General features: G+C 42.0%; 1 long non-coding RNA gene across 1 annotated transcript in view; it reads right to left on the bottom strand.

The window, feature by feature from the left end:
• Positions 1 to 20,682, bottom strand: part of LOC112448086 (uncharacterized) — a 41,774-nt gene extending 21,092 nt beyond the window's left edge. The window contains exon 1 of the long non-coding RNA XR_003036461.2: positions 19,764 to 20,682. This is a non-coding gene — a long non-coding RNA (uncharacterized lncRNA). The remainder of the gene's footprint in view (positions 1 to 19,763) is intronic.
• Positions 20,683 to 27,936: the final 7,254 nt, after the last annotated feature.

The following is a 27,936-nucleotide window of genomic DNA, read 5'->3' as shown; positions in this document are numbered from 1 at the left end:
TGATGCCATCCAGCCATCTCATCCTCTGTCATCCCCTTCTCCTCCTGCCCCCAATCCCTCCCAGCATCAGAGTCTTTTCCAATGAGTCAACTCTTCGCATGAGGTGGCCAAAGTAATGGAGTTTCAGCTTTAGCATCATTCCTTCCAAAGAAAACCCAGGGCTGATCTCTTCAGAATGGACTGGTTGGATCTCCTTGCAGTCCAAGGGACTCTCAAGAGTCTTCTCCAACACCACAGTTCAACAGCATAATTCTTTGGTGCTCAGTTTTCTTCACAGTCCAACTCTCACATCCATACATGACCACAGGAAAAATCATAGCCTTGACTAGACGGACCTTTGCTGGCAGAGTAATGTCTCTGCTTTTGAATATGCTAAAAGGTCCCTCTAATTCAAAAAGTTTGAGAATCACAGTTTGAAGAGGGACCCATTTGATTAGTTTCCAAAAAAATTTTATTTTGGTCAAACACAAGTAACAATTTAACATAATTAAACTTGAGGTTTTATGATTTTCACATAAAAAATCCTGCAAGTTTGTGAATTCAATTTTCTTTATGATTCAGCAGTCCTTAGGACTGGACTTTGGGTCCCCACCTCTGAAAATCTTGGCTCCAGGAGACAAGAGCTCCTTTAGGGCAGTTTAGAAGTTTTACTGTCCTTCCTACAGGCCTAAAGCTGGGAATTAGAGACCCCAAATTTATCATTTTCTTCTGCTAAGTTCTCTAGTACCAACTGTATTATATTTTTTATTTGTATCAAAACTTATTATAGCAGTACTCGATCACACAAAGCCTTATTTTCTAGAGACTTAGACAACTGTTACAGGTGATAAGTTAGTGACTATTTTGCCATTGCATGTAACAGGCATCAGAGTTCTCTTTGTTACTTGTGACAGGGTCATTAATGAAATCATTAGTGGGGGCCAGAAGTTGAGGAGAAAAGTTGGATACGAGCGGGGGAAACCGAGGACAAAGTGAAATCACAAGGGCAAACTGTAACCTGCATCTGTCTCTTCCCACGTCCGACCCTGATGAGTGACCCAGTGACCTGCAGAAGGCAGTGCCCTTTGCCATGGGCCTGCACACCTGCTTGACCCAGGACTCAAAAAAGCTGCAGGGGCAGACCCACAGAGGGAGGAGCTTTGGGCCGAAGTGCACTTCACACTAACGTGAGCCAGCAGGTCCTGGGCCCCCACCGACTTCCACCAGCCCCAAAGCCTGCAGCTTCACTCCCACTTCACAAATGTCATGACCTCACTTGGAGCCATGCAGGTTAGGAAATTCTGGCTTGTAGTTCAACTTGGCTTGTCACACTACAAAATTCCCACAGGAGAGCTATTGTTAGGGTGGAAGCTTTGCAATATGCTTACGAGTAAGCAGGAGGTGAGGAAGCAGGAAGCAGCTGTAACCCCACGTTCAGTGTGTGCAGACACAGAAGGGAGAGCCTGCAGGGAGGTGATTCCCAAACTTGCCCAATCACACAGCTTCCCATGCCTGTTTCAGACCTGCTGGGTTGATATCCAGGGCAAAGTGCCTGGGAATCTGCATAACTAACAAGGGTCCAGGTGGCTCTTCTAGCAGAAAATTGTGTAAACTTTGTTACAGACAGAGGCATGGTTAAAAGGAAGGTGTGAAAATTTTATTCATAATTTGTTATATTTATTAGATTGTGAAGGCACCATAGGCTTGCAAGCAGAATGAAAGAGGCTGAGAGTAGGTCAGATGAAGGTGCAAGAGGGGATCATTGTTGATTCAAGGTGACTGAGTAGGCAGGAGACATTAGCTTTGGAAAAAGGAGGAATAACATCTCTTTTGCTATAAGAAGGAAAAACCCTGAAAAGTGGAGCTAACAGCATACTGGCAAGGTGAGGAGAGAAGAACCGAAGATTTGTGTAAAAGGGCCTTGAATTTTTCAGTAAAGTGGGGAGCAAATGAGTCTGAGGGAATTGGATTCATTCCAGGGGGACAGGACTAGAGTCGTGAAGGAGCTGGTGGAGACAGAGTAGGACACGGAGGGTCTTGTGAGTGGAGGTGGATCCAGCCTGCGCTGATCCCCACAGCCTGAAGTAGGCTCAAATTGGGGCAAAGATCTGTGGAATATCCTAGCTGCTGGGTCTCAGTGCAGTTTCTGGAGACTGATTTCCTGGCCTTAACTTTTTATTTTTCCAAGGGGGGTGGTCTCACTAACTTTTCACACAGCCTTATTTCTGTTGTATGTTCCTGTACCTTTTGGCATCTGCTAAAGAAGAAAGAACAGACAATTGGGGGCAGCTTCACTCTACCATCTTGCCAGCACTGATGCAGGTCAATAAAGTTGGATTTTAGCATTTGGATTTTGAAGGCCATTGACTCCGTGCACCACCACCCCCCGCCCCCAGCTATTGCTAGAGGCATGGCATCTAGCAGCCAACCAGCAGAGTAGTTAGGGACGTGGACACGGGTCTGATGAGCTGGGTGCAAATCCCGGCTTTTCTACTTGCTGGCTGTGTTACCTTGGGTGAGTTTTCACCAAGTCTCTGTTTCCTCATACATAAGATGTACTAACACCCTTGCTAGAAGTGAATGAGGTGACCCACACGGACACACAGCACGGTGCCTGGCTTGCAGCAACTGCACTATCACTGTTCGCCACAGTGGTCAGATTATTCGGTCAAAGAGAATTGAGGAGTATGGATCCGTTTTAAAACACATCCATTTGTGGGTCCGGTAAAGAAGTGTCCTGGTGGATTTGGTATCTTTTATCTGACCTTCCAATACGCAGAATTCTTGTGCAGGGCTGTGTTTGATCATATAGAATCTCCTGCTTTCTGGTTTCATCTTGCTTTCGTTGCTATTGTTTTTCCATCACGTAGGGCAGAGCACAGAGCCAATTAGCACAATCACCGTCTGCCACTGGAGACGAGTGGAGCACTGCTAGGAGAGCTCTGCTCCTCCTTCCGCCTCTGTCCTGCCTCCTCTCGTAACTCCCTCTCCCACTCCTGCCTGTTCAGCTTTGTTCACTGCTTACACTTTCCAAAAACCGGATATGAAGAGCAGACACTCCTTCCTTAGGCTTCCTGAGACTGGGGTGTACAGCGCCCTCTAGAGGTGAGAACTGCGGCGGCCTCCTGTGTCCACCCCTGCGACCTCATGCACTGTAGCCCGCCAGGCTCCTCTGTCCATAGGATTTTCCAGGGAAGAATACTGGAGTGGGTTGCCATTTCCCCCTCCAGGGGATCTTCCCCACCCAGGGACTGAACCCCCATCTCATGTGTTGGCAGTCAGATTCTTTACCACTGAACCTGGGAAGCCTGCTACTGCTTATTCCCTGGGTGGGCTTATCTAGGCATAATCAGCTTCAAATGGAAAACAAAAGGAGGGAATGGCAGGGAGGGTAAAGAGATGAGGGGATAATTTATCTTAGCGTTTTTGTTTCCCAAAGCCAAGACTCACTTCCTGTGCTACTTGGCTGGGAGAGAGGATAGCAGTGACAACTCGTGGCTGCTCATATGTATGGAACCGCATGGATATTCACACCACAACTCACCTGTGTGATGAAGATAAGAGAATTTTATTAGTTTAGAATTAATTTGGAATTAATGGTTTGTCTTAGTGATGAGTAGTCTTTTTTTTTTTTTTCCCTGGAGGATAGCGAGGCTGTGAGGAATATTTTATGCATTGTAAGGCTGTCTACCCTCTGCTGAATTGAAGAAGAAAAACTCTGAAACCCAGCCCGTTGTAAGAGTTCCCTTCTCCCAGAGGCGGGGAACATCCACGTGTGTAGTGCTTTTGATTAGATCTGCTGTTTCGCCCATGGCAGTTACCCATAAAAACACTCTTTTCCTATATACCCTCATTCAAGCCTCCATACATGATGCAGTTGCTTCTTTCCTTTTTTTTCCCCATCAAAGTCAAACAGGATGGTTTTTTCCCTTAGTAACATCTCCCTCCTTTTTGGCTCCATGCCTGGCTCTTCCCAAGGTGCTTGGAAAGAAAGGAAAAAAAGCAGAAATATTTCCTTTTGTTCTTGACTGATCCATGCGCAGAGGGGGGAAAGGGGTGGTTTTCAGTTTGAAACACAGAACAGTGTGGAAACAGTCTTTAAAATAGTATCCTTGAATCCTTATTTTGTGGCACTGCCCCTTTGGTTGCAGGTTTTTTTTTTTCTTTTCTATTATTAGTCTTTGAATGATGAGCTCCCAGCACATAGTAGGTGTCTGGGAAGTGTAGAATGCAGAATGCTGAGATGCTAGCTCCTAGGCTGTATGAGGACAGTCACATGTACGCTGCTGCTGCTGCTAAGTTGCTTCAGTCGTGTCGGACTCTGTGCGACCCCATAGACGGCAGCCCACCAGGCTCCCCCGTCCCTGGGATTCTCCAGGCAAGAACATTGGAGTGGGTTGCCATTGCCTTCTCCAAGGCATGAAAGTGAAAAGTGAAAGGGAAGTCGCTCAGTCGTGTCCGACCCTTAGCGACCCCATGGACTACCTATTAATATATATGTAAACTAAACACAACATTTGTGGCTACACTTTTCTTTGAAAGCTTTATTCATGGTATGCTGTGGCATAAATCAGTCTCACCTCTGCACAACCTCAAAAAGTTACGTAGGAGCAGGAGAATCAAACCCATGCTTTCTTAATTATAACACTGGTTTGAAAGCAGTTATTGACCTGCAGCATCTCATTGTTTTTCTGTCCATCCATACATCCACAAGTCTAATGCAGTCAAGAGGTCAGGCAGGAACACAAGCAGAAACATGGTGTCCTCAATGTGAGTGGTAAAAATCTGAGTTGGCGTTAATCTCTGTGGCTGGGCTCTATTTCCAGCACCAGTTAGAACCAAACCAGCAGCCTGAGGAGAAAGACCCTTCAGCAAGATGGCTTAGTCAGTATCATTATATGCAAAAAGGGGTACGCTTTAACACATTTATGTTATGAAATGAAGAAAATAAAAGGCAAAAAAAAAAAAAAAAAAACTGTGGAAAACGAGCACCATCTTACATGTTTCTTAAAAGGAAAATTCATTCTGTTCTCCCTGCCGGTGCAGACTTGCTGCCTTAGAGGAAAAGCCGTTAAAAGAACGTATTTGTGTGTGGAACAAGGTCATGCTCTTATTGGCTTTCTGCTGCATGGCATCAATATACCAGATGAGGAGAATCCGTTTGCTTTCCCTATAGCCTTGTACTGTGCACAAGGGCTGCAGCACATATATATTCTCTAACGCTGCCGGTGCCAAAGTACAGAGGAACCCAGAGGCAGGGGGTTCAAAACGAGAGAAGAGCCAAGTGTTTGTTGTAAGAAATAAATACGTTACCTGGACACATCATTACACTTGAGCAATTGGTGATGGTGGTGGGAAAGCACGGGACTTCTGAGGCTATTTCACAGATAAATTCCCAGACGTTCCCCTAATTCTCCATTCTCTCCTGTCCCAGTCTGTCCACTGCAGCTTGACTAATATTATTAATCGCCTTCGTGCTGCTCCTCCTCCTCCTGTTACTAATATGGTAACACTTCATTTATCCAGCATCATCAGGGATGAGCTGTTCCCCATAACTCTATTTTCCAGCTGACTGAACTCCACTTCTTTGAGCACCCAAATTTAGTTTGTTTTCATCATTGTGAATAGCAATCTTTCTAAAATGTGTTAAACACCTGTTTTCATGAATAGCTTCCATGAGAATGATGTAAGCTTATCTCAGTGATTTGGGAGGCATTTTTATATGTACCAGTTATGCTGTGCTTATAAAACAGGGTGCCCCTAAGGTCCTTACAGGCAACTGTGCTCCCCAGGATTGCTCATTCTGAGTGAGTGCAAATCACTTTATCTTTTTCAGTTTTAACTTCTTTATCTGTAAAAGAGAGACTGCAGTGCCTACCTTTGTTGGGCTGGTGTGAGAATTAGATGAAATAATGTATGTGATGTTAGCATGGTGTGTGGCACATAGAAAGTGTCCAATTAATGTAAGCCATCCTTATTCTAAGTGAGGAATTACAGCAGTCATAACCACAACAATAGTGCAACAGACATGAAATTGGCACATGTGCCTAAACACTTTATAAAGACTTTGACAAAAAATTTTCTCCAACACAATTTAACATAGTTTACTCATGCCCGGGTGGTGCCATCCAAGCTGACCAGGGGAGGGTATAAATCCATGCAAGCATGAGAGTGGGGCAGCTTCTCTCTCTTCTCCTCCAGAACCTTTCCTCAAACACTTGTCCACTGTCTTTTGCCAGTTCAAGCTGAATGTTCCTCAGGACAGCTTCCTTCCTCTTTTGACCCAAACTGCATTTTCCGCATCCCCTTGACTTCACGTGCAGTTTGTCCTGTGGCAGTTTCCACCCGCAGGCTGGCTGCTTTGTGAGGTGTTCTTCAGTTCAGTCGCTCAGGCATATCCGAGGTGAATATGGGCTTAATCAAGTCAAGGCATCTAAAAGCCCATTCAAATCACCCAGCATCTTTCTGGACATGCTGGTCTGAGATGCACAGAATGAAAGATGAGGAGCGATCTGTAACTCACCCATGTGGGAGGGGAAGGCAGTCTGACACGCACAGGGCTCCACGGGAGTGGAAGAGGAGTGGGCACTAGGCTCTGAGGGATGGCCCCTCTCCATCCACGTGATGGAGGTCACACTGGGCTTTATTCAGCCCTGCATTCACCTGCCTTTGCCCTCTTGGAGGCATTTTGTTCTTTTCACTTAATGTCCAGTCCTCACTCCTGAGCCATTTCACAGACTACTGGCCTTGATGTACAATTGGTTGTTGAAGCCGACGCTCTCCAGAAGTGAAGTTCAGTTTTCTTAACTTCCAACTAGAATCTGCATTTAGTCATCACCACAGCCTCTGCATTCCAGTCTCTCTGCCAACAGCCAGGAGCAGAGGTCTGGTTTAGTTTCCAGCAATCGCCCCCTCCTCTCCGCTCCCCTGCTGGGCTCCTCCCATTAACTGCCCTTTCGTTGCTGAGAGATGTCCTTGTTCTGCAGAGTAGAGTGGTGACCCGCAGCAGCGCAGGGCAACAGTCCCCGTCTCCACCTCTCTAAGGGATGCGGCCTTCCTGGGTTCTGTCACTGCTGCTTTGCAATGGGAAAATAACTATGAGAACAACAATTTTACTAATAACTAACAATGAGAGAAGGCTTTCTTTCACATTTTGTATTACATAATAAATGTGATCCTAAAAAGTATATAATTGAATGGTGTACACAGAATCACGTTGACAGGAAATAGGCCAGTTGTTCACAATCTCATTCAGGTGGCAGGGTACCTGGAAGTCTCGAAATGCTTTCCAGTACAAACCCATGATAAAGAGATACATTCAGTAGTATCCTATGATGCAGGCACAATTTTACCAGCAGGAGGTACGAACTACCTCCTTTTATATTGCCATGTAAGTACAATATAAAATCAGGAGCATCAAATCCTCAAAGAAGAGCAGGCTGTCAAATGTGACACAATTAGTTCTTTCTGAGTCTTTTCTTTAATGATTTTTGGTCCATGTTTATTTGCCTTGTTGTCAACTCACCCTCAAGGGCAGATTAGTGGTACAAACATTAGAAGTTTAAGAAAAATACAGGGTAGACAAAAGTAAAATGGTTAAAAATTGCATTCAGTAGTCTGTTTTTCTATGCATTGGGAATTATGCCATTAATTTTTCAGTTTTAGTGGCCAAATAGTTTTGTTCAATAGGCAGTGCTTTTTGTTTTGTTTTAAAGTTTTGTTTATAGGCAGTGCTATGTAGCACCTTGTTTTGGAAATTTCTCACTGCAAAGAATCTTTCTGTAAACTGAATATTAATACTGTAATGTAAACCATATCCTCTGGTTTTTCAGAGGATAAGTCTGAATAAGTCTGTAAGTCTGAATATGTGCATGCATGCTTCTCCCTTGATTCATAACATCAGAGAGGACAGTTACTTATAAAGTAACTGCTAACTCTGAGATATAGTTCAATTTATTTAGTTATAGTACAATACCAATTTAAGGGATGTAATACAATGAGAGTACAATATGTGTCCCCCAAAGCTACCAACTGTGGTGTTGGAGAAGACTCCTGAGAGTCCCTTGGACTGCAAGGAGATCCAACCAGTCCATTCTGAAGGAGATCAGCCCTGGGTGTTCTTTGGAAGGAATGATGCTAAAGCTGAAACTCCAGTACTTTGGCCACCTCATGTGAAGAGTTGACTCATTGGAAAAGACTGATGCTGGGAGGGATTGGGGGCAGGAGGAAAAGGGGGCGACAGAGAATGAGATGGCTGGATGGCATCACCGACTTGATGGACGGTGAGTTTGAGTGAACTCCAGGAGTTGGTGATGGACAGGGAGGCCTGGCGTGCTGCGATTCATGGGGTCGCAAAGAGTCGGACACGACTGAGCGACTGAACTGAACTGAAAGCTACCAACTACTCAAATTAGAATCACCTGGGGTATTTTATTGAAAACAAAACAAAAACAAACAAACAAAAAACCAGATTCCCAGGGCAAACATGGGGCCTGCTGAGTCAGAATCTTTGGAGTGAGGTCTGCATTTTAAGCAGTATTTTATATGATTTTTGCATATATTAACACTTAAGAACCACTGGTATAGTATTTGAGAAGGCAGTCTCAGGAGTCAAACTTTGCCTCTGTCGTTTACTTGGCCTGTGGTAATTACTTGAGCCTTGGTTTCTTCTTCTGTAAAATCAGGAACAGCAGGAATATCTACTTCCTAGGGCTGCTGTAAGGATGAAATGACCTAATATATTAAATCACTTATGCAGAGTGTTTGGCTCAAAACAAGGACTTAATTAATGTTGTTAATGGCCTAGACTATAATTCTTGATAGTACTGACTTCAGATCCTTTCAGTTAGGCAGACATTTTGGTGCCGACATGCGGCTGCACGACGTGCACTACACACACATTCTCAGCTGTGTGTGGAGGTGTCCAGCTATGGTACGATGACTTCTGGAGGAACAATTTTATTGGGACATTCTGTACTGGTCCACAGTGGCTAACTGGGTATGAATAGGTTCACGGGAACAGGGTTCCCCAAAGTCTGTGATCTAGGAGTTGGTTGAGCTTCCACAGTGGAGGGTCCCACTAGCGAAGGACTTCAGTGTGTTTGTTGTGGTGTTTCATCCTGTAAACAGTTTCAATGAAAGGCAGCAGCAAAGGGAGAAGTGAGTAGGATAAGGAGTGGCGGCTCATGGTGGTGGATATTGATAATGTCCCTGCCTCCCTTCCTCCCTCCCTTCTTCCTACAAAATCTCTACATTCCCTCTCCTTTTAAAAAACAAGACACTTTTTTCTTTTTTTTTTTTTTTACAGTAAAGGATAAACTTTCCCCTGCTTCAGTCTTCCCTATTTTATTAGGTATTCATTGCTTTAAATCTTTACATGGATCAAGTATTCACTGACTTTTAAAAGTGAAATCTGTCCTTAATTCTAAATATTCTATTGTTTTCCTTCAATAACAGGCCAAATGCTTGCTACAATTAACACCTCACCTCGCCCAATGTGATTTTTACTTTTACTTCCCCTCAAAACCACATCATTTTCTACCACTTCTCATAAGGTAGTCAAACTGGTAACTATACTCTGATACTATTTACCAACCACCAGATAGATGCCCTGACAAATGATTACTGAAAATAGAAACTAACAACAGGAAAGGATTTTATTTTATTTTCAGGCTTTTCAGACCCTTTGTCTCCACATGAAAGTTGCTAAGTCGTGTCTGACTCTTTGCACCTCCATGAACTATACAGTCCATGGAATTCTCTAGGCCAGAACACTGGAATGAGTAGCCTTTCCCTTCCCTAGGGGATCTTCCTAACCCAGGGATGAAACATGGGTCTCCCATGCAAAGTCCAAGAATACTGGAGTGGGCATCCTAGCCCTTCTCTAGCAATCTTCTTGACCCAGGAATTGAACCGGGGCCTCCTGCATTGCAGGTAGATTCTTTACCAACTGAGCTTTTTCTTTCAGTTCTGTGCCTCTGTGTGTGACCTCTTATTTTCTGACACTGGATTAAATGTGGGCACCAAATGTCATCTGATATTAAATATTAACAATTTCTTACTGGCTTTTTTTTTTGGTGATAAAAACAAAAGTTGTGATCCTTCTTTACACACCCAAAGGCTCAGGTGGATTCAATCCACTTTGGGGATTGTTGTTTTAGCACAGGGGTTGGCAAAACACTGCCTGTTGTTATAAATGCAGTGTTATTAAACACAGCCAACTTGTTTGTCTATGCATTATCTTTGGTGGCTTTTGTGCCACAGTGGCAGAGTTGAGCAACTGTAACAGAGATGCTATGATCTTCAAAACCTGAACTAGGTACTGTCTGGCTCCTTACAGGAAAAGACTGCCACCTTTGCTTTAGAAAATGGATGGCACTTGAGGGATCCCAGGAGTTTAGTGTATGGTGTGTACTCAATTCATTGTTCACTAGGACAGGGGCAAGATGAAGTATAAAAGACATCCATGGACTTCTGGGAGAATACATTTCTATGTTTATCCTTGGCAGTATAATTCTGGCTGAAGCTCAAGGCCTGGCTTTGATTCTTCCAAACAGACTGTATCCTGGAACTCAGTTACGATTTGAACTTTAAGTGGACCAAGGGTACTCTGGCAATGCAAATGACCAGGTGTATCTACCATGGCATCTTATCTGCTGCATTTGACAGGAAACATTCTTGGTCTTTCTTGCTATCAAGTCTATCCTAAATTACACGAGAGGATTTTGCTCCTTCCTTGTCTCAGAGCCTGTTTGTCCTATAATCTATATAAGCTATAATCTCTATGAGCTATGCCTACAATGTTCTGAATTAAAGAGCACTTTTAGGTATTGTACTTTTAGGTATAAGCCACTGATGCTGGCAAAGCTCTTTGCCATTTCCAGGGGGTAAGGGTGGTGGGCAAGACAGTTAGGGACAATGGATTAATCTCCAAAATATACAAGCAGCTCAATGCAGCTAGCTATCAGAAAAACAAACAACACAATAAAAAAATGGGTGGAGGACCTAAACAGACAATTCTCCAAAGACAACATGCAGATGGCCAACAAACACATGAGAAGATGCTCAACACGGCTCCTAATTAGAGAAACACAAATCAAAACTCCTACGAGTTATCACCTCACACCAATCAGAATGGCCACCATCAAAAAATCTACAAACAATAAATGCTGAAGAGGATGTAGAGAAAAAGGAACCTTCTTGCACTGCTGGTGGGAATGTAATCTAATATAGTCACAGTATAGAGAACAGTATGGAGATTGCTTAAAAAACTAGGAATAAAACTACCATATGCCCCAGCAATCCCACTACTGGGCATATATCCTGAGGAAACCATAATTCAGAAAGACTAACTTACCCCAATGTTCACTGCAGCTCTATTTACAACAGCCGGGACATAGAAGCAACCTATACACCCACTGACAAATTAACAGTATATGTCTTTTTATGATTGGCTTATTTTACTTAGCATAATGTCCTCCAGTTTCATCCCTACAGTAGCATATGGCAGAATTTCCTTCCTTTTTAAAAGCTAATATTCTTTGTAGGTATATACCATATTTTGTTAATCCATTCATCTGCTGATGGACGTCTAGACTGCTTCCACAGTTTGCTTATTGTGAATAATGCTGCCATGAATATGGGTGTAGTTATCCTTTCAGGACCCGGTTGGCAATACCTTAGGATAAATACCAAGAAATGGAATTGCTGTCCTAGTGTTTGAATGAATTTCTCATTTGTGATTCTCTCACCATGAAAACAGTGCAGATTTGTACAGAAGCTCCCTGGTTTCAACTTCCTAAGACTACCTTTCCTACCAACTGCCCTAAGCTGATGGCAGTCTTCTTTGCTGAACCCCTAAACTGATGTGCTGAGTTTCTAAATTCACTGTCACAATCCAGGCAAAGCGTCATGACTCCTAGTTTTATAAAGGAACTGAGTTTTTGCTCCCTGCCTTGCCTGGGCCCAGGGTTTTGTCTCCTGTTCCAAGGCAGGAGTTAAAATGCAAGTCCCCGGCCTCTGAGGCTGTACCCTGTCATGTGTTTGGCTTCGGTTCCCACGCATTCATCTTCTTTGAGTTGTTCTTCATGTCTGACATCTGGGGATTTCCTTTCCTTGGTTTTGAGTTTGGCTATGCATTAAAAAAATAGTTTATCCAGCACTTTCATGTGTTTGGAGTGTGCATGTGTCCTTTTAGGCCAGCTTGGCCTGTGGTGCCAGTAGAGATTATTTATTCAATATTTTTTGAGCATTTATGGTTTGCACAATGATAAGCTCAAAGTGGGAGAAGGAAATGGCAACCAACTCCGGTATTCTTGTTTGGAGAATCCTGTGGACAGAGGAGCCTGGTGGGCTGCTGACCACAGGGTCACACAGAGTCGGACACGACTGAAGCGACTCAGCATGCATGCATGCATTGGAGAAGGAAATGGCAACCCACTCTAGTATTCTTGCCTGGAGAATCCCAGAGACAGAGGAGCCTGGTGGGCTGGCATGTATGGGGTTGCACAGAGTTGGACACGACTAAAACGACTTAGCAGCAGCAACAGCACCAAGCTCAAAATCACTATATAGTAAATCTTCTGAACTCCTGCAACTGGGAAAGAAATTTAATCAAAATACACATAATGCAAGATATGGACACTGCTGTTCAACTGGGGCAATGGAATCCATTTTTAGCTTGGACCCCAAAAGAAGAGGTTCTCTTTCTGCCAAAGCTGGAAAATGAGCTCCTCCTAAGGTTGCACCATTGTGGAGTAGTTAGGGCCAGAGCGGGAGTGCAGTGGCCTGCCACTGGAAGTTGACAACAACAATTGAGAGTCATCACTGAAGCTGATCCACTTACAACTACACAAGAAGCTGCCAAAGAACTCAATGTCAACCATTCTACGGTCATTTGGTATTTGAAGCAAACTGGAAAGGTGAAAAAGTTCAGTATGTGGGTGCCTCAGAAGCTGACTGCAGTTCACAAAAAATCATCATTTTGAGGTGTCATCTTCTTGTATTCTATGCAACAATGATAAACTATTTCTCAATCAGATTCTGACGTGCAACAAAAAGTGGATTGTGTACAGCAACCGGCAATGGCCAGCTCAGTGGCTGGACAGAGAAGCTGCTCTGAAGCACTTCTCAAAGCCAAATTTGCACCAAAAAAAAAAACAAAAAAGGACATGGTCACTGTTTGGTGGTCTGCTGCCAGTCTGATCCACTGCAGATTTCTGAGTCCCAGTGAAACCATTACATCTGAGAAGTATGCTCAGCAAATAGCTGAGATGTACCAAAAACTGCAATGCCTGCGGCTGGCATTGGTCAACAGAAAGGGCCCAATTCTTCTCCATGACAATGCCCGACTGCATGTCGCACAACCAACATTTCAAAAGTTGAACGAACTGGGCTAGGAAGTTTTGCCTCATCTACCATATTTACCTGATCTCTTGCCAACTGACTACCACTTCCTCAAGCATTTCAACAACTTTTTGCAGGGAAAAAGCTTCTATAACCAGCAGGATGCAGAAAATACTTTCCAAGAGTTCACTGAGTTCCTGAAGCACAGATTTTTATGCTACAGGAATAAGCAAACTTAATTCTCATTGGCAAAAATATGTTGATTGTAATGGTCCTATTTTGATTAATAAAGATGTGCTTAAGACTAGTCATAATGATTTAAAATTCATGGTTTAAAACCATAATTATGTTTGCACCAACCTAATATATTGAAGGATAGTCCAAGCTGTGGAGAGGTGGCATTGTTAATCAGTATATAAATACACATTATAAGCTAATCTTAATCTGCAAAGACTAAGAATTTTCTGCAAATAGGAATAAGGCAATGAGACAAGGAAGAGTCTACCCCTGAACAATTTAACATGGGAAAGGAACTGTATTGGATACATAGCAGAGGATTAGCGGGGTTTGGAAAATACAATGAAAAGGAAAATGTGGACAAGGCGAGATCCTTTTATTAATCATTGTTATTATTAATATTATCTGTATTGGTTAAAGGTTTCAACAATCGTTTATTAAGGAGTGATTAGAAGTTTATACAAGAGCATTACTATAAAGCATTTCTAGTTTATTTTATATAATGTCTAAATTAGCTGAATAGTAAAATATGCATGATACTCTTTTATTTTCGCTTTAATCACAATTTACGTTTCTGTGCTGCATATACAGGCACACCTTGTTCTGTCATGTTTTGCTTTACCGTGTCTCACAGATACTGTGTTTTTTACAAGTCGAAGGTTTGTGGCAATCCTGCATTGTCAGATGGCAATTAGCATTTTTTTCTTAGCAATAAAGTATTTCTAAATTAAGGTATACACACTGGCTTTTGTTGGACATAATGTTATTGCACACTTTATAGACTACTGCTGCTGCTGCTGCTAAGTCACTTCAGTCGTGTCCAACTCTGTGCGACCCCATAGACGGCAACCCACCAGGCTTCCCCGTCCTTGGGATTCTCCAGGCAAGAACACTGGAGTGGGTTGCCATTTCGTTCTCCAATGCATGAAAGTGAAAAGTGAAAGTGAAGTCGCTCAGTCGTGTCCGACTCCTACTGACCCCATGGACTGCAGCCTATTAGGCTCCTCTGTCCATGGGATTTTCCAGGCAAGAGTACTGGAGTGGTGTGCCATTGCCTTCTCCTTATAGACTACAGTATAGTGTAAATGGGATTTCTGGGTGGCTCAGTCCAAGAGATGCAGGTTCGATCCCTGGGTCAGGAAGATCCCCTGGAGAAGGAAATGGCAATCCACTCCAGTATTCTTGCCTGGGAAATCCCATGGACAGAGGAGCCTGGTGGGCTACAGTCCACTGGGAGCAAAACAAAACAGTCGGACACAACTGAGTGACTAAACAACATCAACAACATAGTGTAAACATTATATACCAAAAAATTCATGTGGCTTGCTTTACTGTGACATTTGCTTTTTCGCTGTAGTCTAGAACTGTACCTGTAATCCCTATGAGCTATGCCTATAATGTTCTGAATTAAAGAGCACTTTTAGGTATTGTACTTTTAGGTATAAGACACTGATGCTGGCAAAGATTGAAGGTAGGAGAAGGGGATGACAGGGACTGAGATGGTTGGATGGCATCACTGACTTGATGGACATGAGTTTGGGCAAGCTCTGGGAGTTGATGATGGACAGGGAAGCCTGGTATACTGTAGTCTATGGGGTCACAGAGAGTCAGAGATGACTGAGCAACTGAACTGAACTTTATGTATTGTAGTAGGTAGATACTTGAACTAAGAGGGTCTTATCCAATTTTGAAGCCTCGGTTCTGACGCTGAGTATGCAAAACCAGGAAAGAAGCCATTTCATAGAACATGACTTAACAAGCTTGCTTCTAATTACTAATAATTAGTGTATATAATAATAATTCACACAACAACTCAGTGAGTTAGATATCATTTCTACTCCCCCCTTTTTTCAGATGAGAGGTTAATTAGAAAGAGTAAATATTTGCCTGAGATTATACCAGTAAGTAAAGGAGTTTATTTGGTCATAGAAGAATGAGTAGGATGTTTTTCCCTAAGATATTCTATCATCGGTGGGTGTTCAATATGTTCAAAAGATTTTTCTGCATTGATACAATTATGTGACTTTTCTTCTTTAGTTTAATATGATGGATTACACTGACTGACTTTTGAATATTGAACCAGCCTTGCATTCCTAAGATAAACCCCACTTGGTCATGGTATATCCAATTTTTAAATATATTGCAGAGATCTATTTGTTAGTATTTTATTAAGGATTTTAAGATCTATTTTCATGAAGGATACTGGTCTGAAGCTTTCTTTTGTGGTACTGTTTTTTTTTTCTCATTTTAGTATTAGGGTAACAATAGTTTCATAAGATAAACTGAGAAGTGTTCCCTCCTCTTCTATTTTCTGGAAGAGATTATGTAAAATTGGTGTTAATTTTTATTTAAATGTTTAGCATAATTCTTTAATGAAATCATCTGGGCCAAAACTAATTTTGGGTGAATTGTGACAATGTTTTTTTTTTTTTTTGCAGAAGTGGTCCATTTAAATTTTTAAATTTATGTATGTAGAGCTGTATTCCTTTGTTATCTTTGTTGAGGTTTTCTATTTTTTCAAGCATGACTATAATTGCTTGTTGAAGCACTTCTGTCATGGCTGCTTTAAAATCGTTGTCAGATAATTCAACATTTCTGTCATCTCGGTGTTAACATTTATAGATTGTCCTTTTTCATTCAGTTTGAGATCATCCTGATTTTTGGGATGAAGGGTTATTTTCAATTGAAAGCTGGGCATATTTGTATTATGCTATGAGATTCTGGACATAAATATTTAAACTTTTGGTGTTTCCTGGCTTTCTCTGCACTGCTGTGGCAAGGGAAGTTGGGTGCATTGCCTCAGTACTGTTGGGCAGAGGTGGGAGTTCTGGTTCCCCACGTGATTTCTACTGATAAGCACTTCATGGGCAAAGTGGTGGGGAGTCTGATTATCACTTGGTGGGGATGAATATCCTGACTCCTTATTTGGTCTTTCCTGATTGCTCCCTAATGAGAGCACTGGATTCCTTCTTACAGCCTCTTGAAGGTGGAGGTCTAGACTCCCAGTCAACCTTTGCTGGTGTGAATACAGTTTTATCTGTGGTGTTTGAGTGGAGTAGAGAGGTCATTGTTTAAATGTTTTCTGTCTTGTTAAGCTGCCTGTTTCCTGGTCCTTTGGTTAGAGAGGGCAGGCTTTTGTTGGGACTTTTTTGGTTAGCATCTGCCGGCATTTCAGGGTTGCCAGCTTTTCTAGTTTCAAGTCTGTAATATGTAAGACAAAAATAAAACCCAGGGAATTCACCATGGGCTGGATTCTCAAGTCCTAAGGTGCTAAGTCAGTCTGTCTCCTTCCCTCTACTTTTCAGAGTTTCTGAGTTTGATTTATATATGTACATATGATATGTGTAGTTTAGTTGCTAAGTTTTGTCTGATTCTTGCAACCCTATGGCCTGCAGCCTGCCAGGCTCCTCTGTCATGGGATTTCCCAGGCAAGAATATTGGAATGGGTTGCCATTTATATTGTTTATTCATTTATTATGTGTTATATATATTACATGTAATTATTATACAAATGAAAGTATTACATATAGTATAAGCAAATATAAATGATATAATTATATATAAATATATTTATATAATAAATGAATATATGATATATATAGTATTTATATAATGAATAAAAATATATAATGACTATATTAATAATAATGACATATTTACTAGATTATATATATTGCTGTTCAGACTTTTCAATTGTAATTATATGAGGAATATAAAAAGTACATCTACTCCTTCCCGGTGGATAATATAATTTTTTAAGGATTAAACTAGGTGTGTTATTTATCTGATTATTAAAATACTATATGCTTATTAAATTCCTGATAATACAGAAAGGCTGAAGTTGAAAGTAATAATCGGGCTGGGTAAGACTGTGAAGTATGGTGAAGGAAGAAAACATAATAAAGGGCAGGGATATGGGATTAGCAGAGCTTCATTTCACTACAACTTCAGAAACTTCCCACATTTTTCCCTGTAACTAAATTTTTCAATTTTAAAAAGAAAGATGAATACAGAGGGACTTAAAGGAAATTTAAGACAACCTGGGACATGCCGAACTGGATTTATAAGGTGAATAAATCAGGGTGTGACGCTGAGTTTTACTCTGAATCACACAAAACGTAGGCATTCATGTATTATGTAACATTAATTTGGAATATTTTCACTTGATAACCACTTTGGGATTCTTGGCATAAATATAACTTATGTAAAAAAGTACAGTAAACCCTTATTTAGAAAGTTCTTGGCTATCATAGATTATATTACACTTGATTGTTGATCAAATCACTTCCCATGCATACTCCCTGATATATGACTTGAATAAAGCAACCTATGAAGGAAATATTTTTCTTGCATTCTGACATCACTGTCATAACAGGGTTCTACTGAATTATTAGTAAGAAAACATTTTCAATGAGATGTCTGGCCCTGGATGCAAACTGCAGTGAGGCATTGATGTTTTCACATTAGCATCATTACGCTGAGTGTTACTGTAATGGCATTCTCATGTCACACAACATTGGGGCCAAAATGAGTTTTCCCTAAAAGAGGCCTCTTTTACAAGGTAGCCCCAGCCATTTCACACTATTTTTCTTATGCTTCTGTTTTAGTAGACATTTCCTTATCTTGTTTGATCTCCCTGCAAGAAATAACTACAACCCGCAACATGAATTACAATTTTAACTATATTGTAAAATAGTTATTTAAAAACCAAAATGTATGTTTTTGATAGGCAAGTATAAGGTGGGGAAGAGCACACAGCCCAGTCTTCAAAGAATAAAAATCTATACTAGTCTTAAAAGCAAAACACAGCACAGGATTTCTTGTCTATTTTTTCTACAAAAGAAGGCCATTGAACTTCCGTTCCTGGCCATGTCGGCAGTGATGCTCTCCCCTCCCACAATTTTTTTTTCCCGAAGCATTGATTGTTGACTTCCCCTGACACCCCATCACAACCCATTAGTACTGAAAACTGACAAGCCCAGCTGCAACAGCAAAAAGGCAAGTTTGAAAGAAAATATCTAAAGCACAAGCTAAGCTCAGCTATTAGGACCCACACCAGCCCGAGATGCAACAATTCCCTCTCCTCACCCCCATGGCACCTTTGTGAAGGTCAGCAAAATCAGCAGATTTTCTTTAATCCAGACTCCAAGGTCTGGAGGAAATGATGAGGAGTATCGCTTTATTTTTACTTTCATTTTCAGAGGAATTTGGGTTAAGGAATATGAAAACAGAGTCAGCTCAAGTGCTTTTGCTGATAATGCCAATACACATTATGTCTCTTTTCAGCAAGCGTTTCGGATGTTAGTGCCTCAGCAGTCCTGGGCTCCTGAAGGCCATCACTTGAAACCCTGGTAGCTTCTTAAGTTACGAGTACCCCCCCGCCCCCAACTTTTTTTTTAAACTCGGCAGACTTATATGGTGTCTGTGTCCCCAGAGTTACACTACTGGCAACAGCAAGCATTCCGTGTGATTGTACAGTTGATTGCCCAGGGGAAAAAGTGACAACTCCAGATTTCCAGTAGACCTTGGATTTGCAGAGAGAGAAGTTCAAGCAAGGGCAGCCAACTTGTCAAAATCTTAAGAGCCAAAACACAAGCTGAATCTAACTTTAGTTAAAAAGGCTAGATACAAGTTTTGTACTGTCAAAGCCCAGGAGATGGGCTAACTGAACGAATAGTGGCCACCACCCATCTAGGAGAAAAACCCAGTGGCAGATGGTCACTGAGTCAGTAAAAGAATACAAGAGCCAAGGAAACCTGCACTGAGTTGGGAAGCACCTGCGGAGAGGTCATTGCACGCAATGACCAAGTCTGGGCCAGCAATGATCACACAGCTATTAGGATCTGTCCCGGGGAAGGGAGCACCGGAAAGCACTTATTTAGCACCATTCTTGCTGGGTGTGGACAGCTTTAGAGGGGAAAACAAGACCGGGTCCTTTTAAGTGAGCTTCATGGTCTCCTCCAAGCCTGGTGTGCAGGGGACTGACCCACTTCGCCCATCGCCTCTGATCACGTTTTGGGTCTGATCCGGTGCTGACCTATTTCGTGCCAGTCCAGACCTGGAGAAGTCTGGAGCGGCCAGCCCCGCGGTCCTGTGGTTCCGCCAAACCTGCCTGACCACCGCCCTGACGTCCTCGGGGTGGGGAGCCGGGTTATGGAGGCTCCCTGGATTCTCCCTATCCGCCCTCCACACCGTCTCCTCACCTGCTCTGGCTGAAATCCCAGCACTCCTAGGTTTCTCAGTTGCTTCGTTCAACAGCTGGACGCTGGGCCCGTTCGTGGGAGCCACTCAGGGAGGGCCACGCGCCCTGCTGAAGCCTGACCTGGACGCAGGGCGCTGTCTGCTGCATGTTCAGCGTCCCACCCGTGGACCCGAGAAGCGACAGCTTCGTCGCGGGCTTCAGTTCTGAACCAGTCCTTTCGTCGGCCAGAGGCTTTGAAGGGACCTGGCCGTGCTCTGTCTTTGTTTTCTCTAACTATGGCCTTGGGCCTGTTAATGAACACCCGGCGAGGGCCTCGGCGCCCAGGCTCTTGTCCGCCACAAGAACCTCAGGTCGCGGCCTGCTCTGCCCTGTTTCACGCCGTCAGCCTGACGCTCTGCCCCCGGCAGCTCTGTTTCCAGCCGCACGATCTTCTCGCGTGGTTTTCTTGCGTGGTCTTCTTGCGTGATGTTCTCGCGTTGTCTCCAGTCTCGTGGTCTTCTTCTCGCGCTGTTTCCTTCCTTGCCACCTGCAGGGGTACTTGAACTTCCGGGAATCACCTCTTCTTCAGTGACTAAGGTAAACCTTTGGGTCAACTGGGGTCCACATCTTTGGCTGAAAGCGTGTTATGTAGCTTTGATTAAAGACGCCTGCTGGTTTGGGTCCATCTTTGGTTCTTGGCCTCGAGCGCCATCTCTTCACTTAACCACTGGTGACTTTGGCTTCGTGTGCTGACCGCGGCCCTTACGCCCCGAGAGGATGACCTGGATGTGGTACATCCGGGATACTCTTGCAATTCGATCTTTCTAGAAGTTATTCTGTGTTTTACTTGGCTGAACAACACCAGTCCTGAAGTGTCTGAGTATCTGGTTTTCCTTCCCAGCGGCAGAGTGGGACAGCGGGGGAGGGAGAGGGGAGTAGGAAGTGGGTGTTTTACCTGGGGTTGCGGGTTTGAGGATAGAGGGCAACACTGGGATCAGATGCTGCAAGAAGTCTGAGATAGAACTAGAATGGTGGGTACAAAATGGGCCACTAAAGCAAGCAGACCCTGACTGTGTGTGTTGGGAACTGGGGCGGATCCCGAAAGAATACTCGGAGAACCACTTCAAGATGGATGTGCAGTCATGGAAGAAATTGTGTGGAGGGCGATCCAATTGAAATCCAGAGATGGGCTGTCAGAGCCTCTGACTGTTATTCTACATTCTCCAGCCCTTGTTTTTGTGAGTGAGGCAGATCTATTAAAGCTGCTGTGATATGGCAGATATTGGCTTATCATCAATACATATTTATTAAGTACCCCTGCCTACAATCCTCTGAGTCCTTGCAAGGTTGGAGAGCTGAGGTTCAGACAGGAGTCTGAAGTGGAGATGGGGGAAGGGTGTTAGTAGGTGCCTGTAGGATCGTGAATTTTCATGGCTCTCTGATGAAAAATTCCATGTTATTATTTCAAAGAAATAGTGATGAAGAAGTAGGGAGGGGGACGATAGTAATCATGTGCTCACTGCCTGTTATGCAGTGAGCCTCTCTCTCTAATGTATATGTGTGTGTGTGTGTGTGTGTGTGTGTGTGTGTGTGTATAATACATAAAACATAGCATTATAAAATAAGTGTAACATATATGTGATATTAGTTAGTCCTGACAAAATCACATGAAGCAGATATTACTATTAATGCCTTATTGGTGAGACAAGTATTACTAAAATTCCAAGATTTAACTTTTGTACATTTCCTGCTAGTTCCTTCCCAGACTCCATAATGATTCTTCCCTGTTTAAGAAGTACCAAAGCTAAGTTTCACTAACAAAAATGCAAACTACAAATGATTGAGATTGTCTTGAGATAGACCTCTTGCTCATCCACTTAATCAGGTCTGAGATATGCAAGACTATCTCGAGAGGGAATTTGTAATTTATATTGAAGACATGAGAAAACACTTTAAAAAACTATTATGTAAGTTTTTTCATAAAAGATGGAAAGAATAACTCTACTTTCCTTGGGTTGATTCTTTAGTGAAATAATTTGGTAATGATCAAGGTATGCATTTAGAATAGTGGTTGAAAAAGATCAAATTTTCATCTTCACTCTTTGGTATGATTTTTCCAGGTTTTTACTGAGGAAAAGAAAAATTGTATGTTAAGAAATGGACTCATAGTGAATGTTTATATATTTGAGTGTGTGCAAAAAGCAGAAAGAAACAGAGTAGAAGAGGAAAGAAGGGAATTAAGCATTATTTCAAATAATAAACTAATGAAGCCTGGTGCAGCATTTCCCCTAACTCTGAGTTAACATAAGACCTTCCCCTAGATGTAGCAAATGGTAGGTAAATTATGATTGGCAGACTTGGGTGGGGGTTACACAGCAGGGTTTCTCTGCTTACCTGGGGGAGTGTCATTCTATAGTGACACTGGGGGAGCATTTCTATACTTAAAAAAATCATTATAATTGAAGGTGTTTTAACTTAAAATGTTCTTCTAGGTACTTACTTAGTAGACTTCTGTGTGAGTCCTCATAAACCTGTCTAAGAAAATATGAGACAAACAAGCTGCCTTGGAATTTGGAAATGCTGCAGAGGTTGACTGGTACCGTCATGTAGAAATGTGTCATCTGAGAAGCCAACATCACAGAGGCAGTGATGCCTAATTATTTGTGATAAGCAAGGGACCAAATTCAGAAATGTACAGCTTTGGTCTGAGCACCTAGCACGTTTTTATTGTGTCCCGTCTGTACCCAGCAGCCTACTTCTAACCTAAGTCACTGTAAAAGTCACATCTTAGCACAGTGAGCCTGGTGCTGCAGGCTGAGCTTGGCCCCCCACCTGGAGCTGGGCACTCGGGTCCTGTTTATCCTGTGAGGTCACAGTCCCCTGCGCAGTGCCAGGTGATTTTTCATTATGCAGTGAAACACTTCCCAGCAGGCTGTTTTCATTACAGCAACAGGAGAGTCTCTTGATTTCTTTTCATCATGTCATGCGCCATAGACCTTGAAGGGACTCAACTGCCTCATGGTCACTCGAAAGCTCTTTTGTGATTACAGCCTTGGCCCCACCTCCAGTCGCCCTCCTGTGACCCTAGACCCAGCTCATCAGCTCCACAACGTCCCTGCCACGTTTCCCCATGAATGTCACTGTGTCCAGCCTCCTGGTTGTCATGCTTTGCCGTTGTAATAATACTAAGTGCTATGCCTGTTAAGTGCCTGTCCTCTGCGGGATGGATATTGGGCAAGTTGCTATTAAATCCTAAAAGTAAAATTGTGAGGTCATGAGAGCAGAGGGTCTAGTGCTATGTGCAAGGACATCCCCGTGTGTGGCAGAGCCAGGATGGACCCAGAGGTCTCTCAAGTCCCACATATAACTTACTTTCCCCTTTACTGTCTTTCCAAACATCAGGCCTTTCTTGCTCCTCTCCTCAGAAGAGTGTCACATCTCCTCAGTGCTGCTTGAAATCGACGAACAGTCAGACTTATTTCCCCCTTAACCTTCCTGAACACTTTAGCATTTCAGTTTCTATAAACGCTATTTAATGCCTATTGCTTTCTCAGTGAGAGTGTGCAGTGGTGACTCTTTTAAATCAACCACATAGCATTTGTCTTTAGCTCATTATAAGATACTTGTTAGGCCTGATTTGTAGTTTCAGAGACAAATGGTGGCTGGTAAAATTTTCAAGTGGGCACATCAACTGAAGTTTTTAATGGGTTTCAAGCCAAGTTTGCACATGACCAGAGGTTATGGAAATATATTAAGGTTTACAGATCAAAAATCATCTCCATCTGTGGTGAATTATATACACAAATTATCGGTATATAATTACACACTTAATATATGTGTTTATCTGTATAGACATGTAGGTATAGATATTTCCATATAACATGAAAAATTTGATCATTTGTTTTTAAATACAAGTTTTCTATCCACTCCTATACCCTTGATTGTAAATTACCTAAAGACTAAGCCTAATTATAACTTGGACCTGAAATACAATGAAAACAGCATTTCACCTTATGCAAGAGAAATATCCATTATCTCTTTTAAAACATATTTTTAAAAATTTATTAAAATATAATTATCTACAGTGTTGTGTTAATTTCTGCTGTACAGCAAAGTGGTTTCATTTTACATATATATGTGTGTATATATGTATATATACATCCTTTTTCATATTCTTTCCCATTATGCTTCATCACAGGATACTGAATATAGTTCCCTGTGCTATACAGGAGGACCTTGTTGTTTATCCATTCTATATATAATAGTTTGCATCTGCTAATCCCAAACTCCCAGTCCTCCATTATCTTTTTTGAGGCTGGTTTATACACTAAAATCAGGTATTTTGATTTGATTTGTGAAATAACTGTTTTTGCAAAGTTGTAAGTAAATACAATCTTATTTAAAATGCACTGGAAGGAAAGACAAATGGCTAATTAACATATGAAAAATGTTCAAACTTATGAGTATCAAAGAAATGTAAATTAAAAGAACTGTGAGACTTTTTTATCTTTCAAATTGGCAAGTTTAAAATAGTATTACACTCAGAGTCTGAGAGGATGAACATGTGGTGGGAAAGCTCTTTGGCAATATGTATATGTATTTTTTACATGTTCATGTCTTTTGTCTCAGTAATCCTATTTCTAGGACTCTATCCTAAGGAAATATTGAAATATTTATGATGCAACATTATGTACAGTAGGTTTAAATTAAAAACAACAAAATATACATAATAGAGGAGTAGGGAAATTATGGTAGATCTCTATGGTATATATGATATATAGACATCTATAACAGAATATTATTTATATATTTTATATATTTGATAAACATTTTATTATTTTTATTGGGGTGTGGTTGACATATGACATTATATTAGTTTCAGGTATACAACATAGTAATTCAATATTTGTATACACTACAAAATTATTATCATAGTCAGGCTAGTTACCATCTGTCACCCTGCTGCTGCTACTGCTGCTGAGTCGCTTCAGTCATATCTGACTCTGTGCGACCCCATAGATGGCAGCCCACCAGGCTCCCGTCCCTGGGATTCTCCAGGCAAGAACACTGGAGTGGGTTGCCATTTCCTTCTCCAGTGCATGAAAGTGAAAAGTGAAAGTGAAGTCGCTCAGTCATGTCCGACTCTTCGCGACCCCATGGACTGTAGCCTACCAGGCTCCTCCGTCCGTGGGATTTACCAGGCAAGAGTACTGGAATGGGGTGCCGTTGCCTTCTCTGTCTGTCACCCTACAAAGTTTCAAAAAATTATTCTTTTCTTGTGATGAAAACTTTTAAGATTTACTCTTTTGACAACTTTCAAGTATGCACTTCAGTATTATTGACCCTAGTCACCATGCTATACATTGCATCCCCATGACTAATTTATTTTATAACTGGAAGTTTGTACCTCTCAACCCCCTTCACCCCTTTTGCCCACCTGTCTAGTAACCACCATTCTTTTTACTGTATCTATGATTTTTGTTTTGTTTTAAATATATATGTTAGAAACATTATGTATATATGGAAATGCCTATAATACATTAAATAGATAAAGGCAAGCTATAACCCTGTGTATTACATTAGTCCCACAATCTTATGAAATAGTATGTATGCACAGAAAAAATACTGGAAAGAAATGTATCAAAATGTTAACAGTGGTGACAGATTAATGTTGATTTTTGCTTTTATATTTTTTGCATTTCCAAATACTTACAAGAGTAAGCCTATTGTAAGAATCTCAAATATGGGAATACAACAATTAAAACATGCACTGGGATGGACTTTAGGCAAGATGTCAAAGTGAGTAGATGTGCAAAATTTTCTTCTTTTCCACACATACAGAAGTTATGGATGACTTATAAAGAAAAGTTAGAACTGTTTAATTGTACTGAAGCAAAAGAGGAAAACCTCCCAGGACCAGGGGAAGCAGGGTCTGGAAGCAGTGAGGTTGGCTGAACCTAGGAGTCTGTGAGAGGTGGGGATGAAGGAAGCAAATTTGGGATCAAGGATTTCAAAGTAGGAGGGGGACAGAGGTAGGTGAGTGGTGAGTCTTGCTTGAGCCTCCTGTCATGAAGCCAGAGCTGGCATTGTGCTTCTGTGCCTGTGACGAAGCTGAGAACATTCCAACCAACCCATCTGGAGTTTCAGCAGGTAACAAGCTGCTCACCTTTGGCAGAGGGCGGAAGCAAGATACCTGCATGACTGGGACGTGGACCAAGTCCTGTCCTGGCTTGGCGTCAGGAACAAGGAACACCCAGCGAGGCGAGACTGCACTTCTGAGCTGTAGTACTCCTCGGGGTTAGACTGAGGCATCCTATTGCTGCAAGTGGGGAAGCCTCCTCTACCAGTTTGGGATAATTTTAGCAGCAAGTAACTGTGCCCTAAACCATACAGGCATTTATCTTTCTCAATAGTGAGAACTGGAGGCATGTTGTCTCAGGATGGTCTAACAGCCCAGCAAGGATCCAAGGATCCATCTCCATCAAGGATCCAAGGTCTGTCTCCTTTCTGCTGAGTCTGTTGTTTTTTGCTTTATGGTTGTTAGATGGCTGCTGCAGCTCCAAATATCACAATTCCTGCCTTCCCAGAAGCACCCAAGCAGAATTTACATTATGTCTTTTTAGGCAGAACTGGATCACATGGCTTCCCTTGGCTCCAGGGGAGACTGGGGCATGGAATGTATGGTAAAGGGAAAGAAATATTCACAACTGACTTAGGCCAATCAGACCTATTGGCCAGGCACATGGCCACTCAAGATAAAACTGCATTTTAGTAGCAGAGATTCAGGGAGGCAACTCCCATGCAGTATGAATTGTCAAACAAAATTGGAGGAACTCCTATCCGAAAAGCTAAATATAATAGAGGAATCTGAAAATTACTCCAAAATAAGCACAGCTACAGTTATTTTAGAGAAGGAAGTGGCAACCCACTCCAGTACTTTTTGCCTGAAAAATCCCATAGAGAGAGAAGGCTGGTAGGCTGGTAGACCATGGGGTCTCAAAGAGTTGGACGTGAGCTGAATGACTTCACTTTCCTTTCATAGTTTTTTAGTAGCATAAAATAACAACTACAAAACATGACTTAAGTAGGCAGTTAAATGAAGAATAGATGAATGTAAATAAAAATGCATCAGAAATTTTGGAAATGGAAAATACTATCATTGAAATAAAAACAGCCCCCATAAATGAAATATTGACTGGCTATAGTAGGTGGAAGTGAGGTGGGAGGTAGAATTTTGCAAGTCACCTGGGATGCAACATTGAGAGGTTAAAAAAAGGTGAAACATGAAAGGAGATTTAAGAGGGCCATGGAGGGCAAGTTGGGAAATTGTTACGTTCTTAGCCATGAAATTAAAAGACACTTGCTCCTTACAAGGAAAACTGTGACAAACCTAGACAGTATATTAAAAAGCAGAGGTATTACTTTGCCAACAAGGTCTGTACCAGTCAAAGCTACGGTCTTTCCAGTAGTCATGTATAGATGTGAGAGTTGGACCATGAAGAAAGCTGAACAATGAAGAATTGATGTTTTTGAACTGTTGGAGAAGTTGGAGAAGACTCTTTGAGAGTCCCTTGGACTGCACACAGATCAAACCAGTCAATCCTAAAGAAAATCAATCCTGAGTACTCATTGGAAGGATTGATGCTGAAGTCGAAGCTCCAATACTTTGGCCACCTGATGCAAAGGGCTGCCTTATTGGAAAAGACCCTGATGCCGGGAAAGATTGAAGGTGGGGAGAGAAGGGGATGACAGAGGATGAGATGATTGGATGGCATCACTGCCTTGATGGACATGAGTTTTAGCAAGCTCCAGGAGTTGGTGATGGACAGGGAGGCCTGGCATGCTGCAGTCCATGGGGTTGCAAAAAGTTGGACATGACTGAGCAAATGAACTGACTAATAGGTATTCTTAAGAGAGTATAGCAAGAATGGGAGAGAAGCAATATTTGAAAAGGTAACAGCTAAGACTTTTTTAGAATTAAAGGTAGACATGAATCCTGGGATGAAAAAGGCATCTTAATTGTTAAATAGAGCATAAAAGCCTAGATAAACTTAGTGACACTACAGTCTAGCAAGAATAAAGAAAGAAAGATCTCTGAGAGAAATACAGATTACTTAAAAGGAACAACATCAGACGAATAGCAGATTTTTTCTTCAGCAACATGAGATACCAGATGATGGAATAATAACCTTAAA

Source organism: Bos taurus, chromosome 9 (assembly GCF_002263795.3).
Source record: "Bos taurus isolate L1 Dominette 01449 registration number 42190680 breed Hereford chromosome 9, ARS-UCD2.0, whole genome shotgun sequence".
Lineage (NCBI taxonomy): Eukaryota > Metazoa > Chordata > Mammalia > Artiodactyla > Bovidae > Bos > Bos taurus.
This window is presented reverse-complemented; position numbering and strand designations above follow the sequence as displayed.